Genomic DNA, 5,945 nt, shown 5'->3' with positions numbered 1-5,945 from the left:
CCTATCAGGTATTATGCTGAGTATCTGGGTAATACAGTGATTTGTATACCAAATCCCCACTCCATGCAATTTACCCATGTAACAAACCTGCACATGTACCCCTTGAACCCAAACTAAAAGTTGGAAAGAAAGAAAATATCAATGTGGCAAAGCAAGTTTGGAGTAAACAATAAAGTTTGACTTGCATAGTTCTGGAGCTCCTTGAGATATCAGGGCTAGAGTGACCCCACTGACGTTCACATGTAGATGATGCTCTGAACTTTGATCTCCTACAACCTCTGCCTTCTTGTTTCTAATTTTTGTCTTTATTGTAAACAGTATATAGATGGAGCTTCTGAGGGAACTGCCAGATCAGAATTACAGAGCTATGAGGAAGGGAGCATTTGGCATCCAGGATTTGAACATACCAAGGATGTGCAGGAATTCCTGTCTTATAGCTCACTTTTACCAGAATCGACTATTATCATTTTGACAAACATTTACTAATCTGATAGGCAAAGAATTGCTTCCCTTACTGTTGTTTAAATTTACATATCTTTGATTATACTGGAAGTTGAACATGTTTCCATATGCTTGTTTACTGCTTTGCATTTCTTATTTTGTGAATCATCTGTTTGTGTCCTTTGCCCATTTATCGAGTTAGGTTTAAATGTTTTCATCATTAGTTTTAAGAGTCCTTTATATAACAGCGCTATTAACCCAATGTCATGTGGCTGCAAATATTTTTTCCCCGTGTTTCCGTTTTTCATATGAGGCTGGGTTTCATTTTTCTTTTACATGCATATATTTTTCATACTTACTCTTTGCTTAAAATCTTTCTGCATTCAATTCCTGAGCATGGTATGCAAGGCCCTTCGAGGAACAGCGCCTTCAACCTCTGTTCTGTCAGTTCATCCCACTAAATGCATGCTCTAATTATTCTCCTCCCACATAAATGCAAAAAGTCCTCCCATACTTCTAGGATGTAACACTTTCTCCCAGGAGTCCTTCCTGCTCTCATTCACCAAAATAACTTCCAGCCCTTCCGGATGCAGGGCAAGTCAGTGTGATGGAGGAGTTCCGTGCATGGGGTCTGGGTAAGAGCTGCTGACCTGGACTCGCAGCTCTTTGGCTTACTAGCTGCATTTGCCAGTTGATCTAAACCTTCCAAGCCTCCATTTCCTTACATGCTAAATGAGAAAAAAAAAAAAAAAAAAGCAGTGGTTCCTCAAAACATGAACCACAGAGTTACCATACAACCCAGAAATTCCACTCTTCAGCACAGTCTCAAGGGAACTGAAAACCGACTGCCATGGTCTAAATGTTTGTGCCCCCCACTCAGAATTCATATGTTGAAACCTAACTCCCAAAGTGATTGTATTAGCAGCCTTTAGGAGGTGATCAGGTCATAACGGATTAGTGCTCTTTAAAAAGAGACCCTAGAGAGCCTATCTAGCCCCTTCTGTCATGTGAAGACACAGTAAGAAGGAGTCATCTAGGAACCAGCAAACAGACCCTCACCAGGCACTGAATCAGCTTGCACCTTGCTCTTGGACTTCAGCCTCCGGAACTGTAACAAATAAATTTTCCTTCACTGAAGCCCCCAGTCTGTCGTGCTTTGTTATAGCCACTCAGGAGACTCATACAATCACCAAAAGGCTGTCGAATGCCTGCTCAGAATTGAACGCTCAGGAGAGAAGCAGCCCTAAGCGATGGATCAAGGAGAAGATTAATGTGGAGAGAGCCCAGCCTATGGGCCTCCCCATCTATTCCTCTCCTCTCACCTCCTGTTCTTCTTTGCCACACCTGCGATCTCTCCAGCTGCAGAAAGAATTATCAGGTATTGTTTAAACAAAAAGGAGAGCTGGTTCTAGGAAGAGCAGGGAAGAATAAGATGGAACCAATCCGGAGGCCAGAACCAATGTCTTGGCTTATAATTCAGAGCAGCCTCCTCCCTCTCCCACCCCCAGGGTGACCTTATCCTGTAAATTAATCCCATGAATGGTTTAAGACACAGGCAATGAATTAAATGTGACTCATTTTCTATTGCAAATTCTCCTTACTGACTTAGTTACTTTATATGCCTGAAATTATTTTATTTTTAGTTAACACATTTTTTAAAAACCAGAATGAAATGCAAATCCTTTCAGAGCTTGTCCGACTCCTGTAAAGCTTAACTACATAAAATTTTCAATGTATTATTTATATCCAGATATGCTACAGCTGAATTTCACATGTAAATGTTCAGAATTCCAAGTTCCTTAACTGAAAACTTAAAAAAAAAATCTCTCTTCGTCATCACTGGCTTTCTCCCCTCTTTTATGAAAGAGTCTGTTAATATGTTGCAACATGGCCCTCTTGCACATCTTGGAAGGAGATCCAAGTCTTGTTCCCTTCTTGGTCCAGCCCTGTGACCTTGTGATGTCACATGATTTCAACAACATGAAATGAAAGCAGGTGACTGTTCCATGCTCCGTGGAACTCTGGATTCTAAGAATTTACATGGGGGTTGCAGAACATTCTGGTACCCCTGCACCATCGGGGGTATCCCAGCAGGCCCCAGGAATTCCAGTCTCTGGAGGCAGTTTCCTCCCCAGCGCAGGAAGATGAGATAAGTGAGCTGGGTTCACAAGTGGGCTGCCTCTCTGGGGAGCTTGTCACTGTGCTAGCAATGACTCAGGGAACATTTCCTGGAGGAGGTGGGTTGCAGGAGCAAGAAGCCACCAGAGAACTTGACAGAAGAATGAATGAAGAAAGCCAAGGAGCCCCAAACGCTCAGGTCCTAAGGAGAGGGGACTTTGTCCCTGGAAAATAGAGAGGCCAAGGGGATAGACGCCAGGTGCAGAGGGAGCCCCCGAGGTCACTGTAGCCTCTGACAAGTGCAGGGCACTCTGAGGGGCACGTTCAACTACATGTGTGTGGCTAGCTGGGCGCACAGGGGGTACCCATGCACTGAGAACCACACCAGGAGACCGTTCCCAACAAAAGGGCAAAGTCCTAGGCATCTCCCTGAGGACTGCAGGGTGGGTGGGAGAGGGCTGGAAAGAGATCTTCCTGATTCCTCAAAGATCCTGGGTAAGGAGGGTGTGAAAAGACTCCCTAAGTACAAACACTACTGTAATAATAACACTAAGATAACAACTAGTGTTTCTTAAGCACTTAATATGTGAAGCAACAAAGTGAGCAGCTCACGTTTATCTCAGTAATCTTCACCTGATTCCCAGAATGTAGATAAGATTACCCCATATTTCAGATGAGAACCCAGAGGCACAGAAGAATTAAATAATGTACCCAAGACAATACAGCTAGGAAATTTCCCAACAGGGAGCTGTTCCTACTGGATCAGAGAGAACTTGAGTTTTCAGGCTTTTGGAAATCCATGGAGCTTCTTGCTGTTGGTACCTCCTGCCTGAGCCCTCCTAAATAAGTGTTTGGGGGTCTGTCTTGGGAAACCAGAAGGAGGGAGCTAGGGTGGTGCTACCTCCAGGCAGGTGCTGGGGAGAGAGGAACACCGGAAGGCACAGTGAGGGTGGGGAAGTGCTGGAGATAAGCGGCACGCTGACCAGGAGGAAGGGGTCCACTGAGAAGCCTCAGCCACAACACCTCCTACCCTTCCATAAAATACCAGGACACATTGCTTGGGAATTTGGGGATTGGATCAGTCCAGGTTCTTCGTGGCGACCAACAAAAACACAGGGAGTCTGTTGACTGCATCAGGACCCTGGAATCTGGGGAAAAGGTAGGAAACGAGGACATCTTGATGTCGAGCAAGGCCTGGGGAAGCGCTGCCCCTCTGCGTGCTTGAGCAACCACTCAGGACACCTGAGCAGGGACTTCCAAGTGTCTCCTCTGTGTGTGCAGCCACCGCTCAGAGCCTAACCTCCAAGAAATCCTGTTCCACCACCGGTTCCCAACAAACCAGAGATGGGGAGAGGAAAGAGGGCTCTGTCTGCCCCGGTTGCTGCAGTGGGAGTAGGACTGGAATAGTCCTCTCTCACCTAAGGCAACCAACACTGGGAGAGAGAAAACTGCCTGAAGGAATCTGGGTGCTGCGGGGCAGGGAGATGAATTCTGGGCAGACAAAGGTGAGAGATGCACACTTTGATGTCAGTGCAAATGAGCCCCAGACAGGAGTCTGAAGAGAAGAAGCCCATCCTCCTTGGCCACCTCTGCAGAGGAAGCCCGCATCCAAGTGCCCAGAGCATTCAGCTGGTGCCCAGAGCCTCTGGGGTGCAGCAAGTCCCTCTACCCAAGGCACTATTGTCAGTCCAGGCACTAAAGGTTGGAGGGAAGGGGGTAAACGATGAGTGAAACTGTAGTCTGAGGAAGCAACTGGCAGGTCAGAAAGGACCCAAGGGTCTGGAGTGGACCTCCAGCAAACTCCAACAGACCTGCAGCTGAGGGACCTGACTGGTAGAAGGGAAACTAACGCAGAGAAAGGAATAACATCAACATCAACAAAAAGGACATCCAATCCAAAACCCCATCTACAGGTCACCAACATCAAAGACCAAAGGTACATAAAACCACAAAGATAGGGAGAAACCAGAGCAGAAAAGCCGAAAATCAGAGTGCATCTTCTCCTCCAGAGGATCACAACTCCTCACCAGGAATGAAACAAAGCTAGATGGAGAATGACTTTGACAAGTTGACAGAAGTAGGCTTCAGAAGGTTGCTAATAGCAAACTTCTCTGAGCTAAAGGAGCACGTTTGAACCCATTGCAAGGAAGCTAAAAACCTTGAAAAAAGGTTAGATGAATGGCTAGCTAGAATAAACAGTGGAGAGAAGACCTTAAATGACCTGATGGAGCTGAAAACCGTGGCATGAGAACTTCATGATGCATGCACAACCTACAATAGCTGATTTGATCAAGTGGAACAAAGGGTATCAGTGATTGAAGATCAAATTAATGAAATGAAGGAAGAAGAGAAGTTTAGAGAAAAAAGAGTAAAAAGAAACAAACAAAGCCCCCAAGAAATATGGAACTATGTGAAAAGACCAAAACTATGTTTGATTGATGTACCTGAAATTGACGGGGAGAATGGAACCAAGCTGGAAAACACTCTTCAGGATATTATCAAGGAGAACTTCCCCAACCTAGCAAGGCAGGCCAATATTCAAATTCAGGAAATACAGAGAACACCACAAAGATACCCCTCGAGAAGAGCAATCCAAAGACATAATTGTCAGATTCACCAAGGTTGAAATGAAGGAAAAAGTGTTAAGGGCAGCCAGAGAGAAATGTTGGGTTACTCACAAAGGGAAGCCCATCAGAATAAAAGCAGATCTCTCAGCAGAAATGATACAAGAGACTGGGGACCAATATTCAACATTCTTAAAGAAAAGAATTTTAAACCCAGAATTTCATATCCAGCAAAACTAAGCTTCATAAATGAAGGAGAAATAAAATCCTTTACAGACATGCAAATGCGGAGAGATGTTATCACCACCAGGCCTGCCTTACAAGAGCTCCTGAAGGATGCACTAAACATGGAAAGAAACAACTGGTACCAGCCACTGCAAAAACATGCCAAGTGGTAAAGAACATCGATGCTATGAAGAAACTGCATCAATTAATGGGCAAAATAACCAGCTAACATCGTAATGACAGGATCAAATTCAAATATAACAATAACACCTTAAATGTAAATGGACTAATGCCCCAATTAAAAGACAGACTGGCAAATTGGATAAAGAGTCAAGACCCATCAGTGTGCTGTGTTCAGGAGACCCATCTCATGTGCAAAGATGCACATAGGCTCAAAATAAAGAGATGGAGGAAGATCTACCAAGCAAATGGCAAGCAAAAAAAAAAAAAAAAAAAGCGAGACTTGCAATCCTAGTCTCTGAAAACATAGACTTTAAACAAACAAAGATCAAAAGAGATAAAGAAGGCCATTACATAATGGTAAAGGGATCAATTCAACAAGAAGAGCTAACAATCCTACATATATATGCGCCAATA

This window comes from Trachypithecus francoisi, unplaced genomic scaffold, assembly GCF_009764315.1.
Source record: "Trachypithecus francoisi isolate TF-2019V2 unplaced genomic scaffold, Tfra_2.0 Lachesis_group10, whole genome shotgun sequence".
NCBI classification, from domain to species: domain Eukaryota; kingdom Metazoa; phylum Chordata; class Mammalia; order Primates; family Cercopithecidae; genus Trachypithecus; species Trachypithecus francoisi.
Note: the sequence above shows the minus strand (reverse complement) of the source record.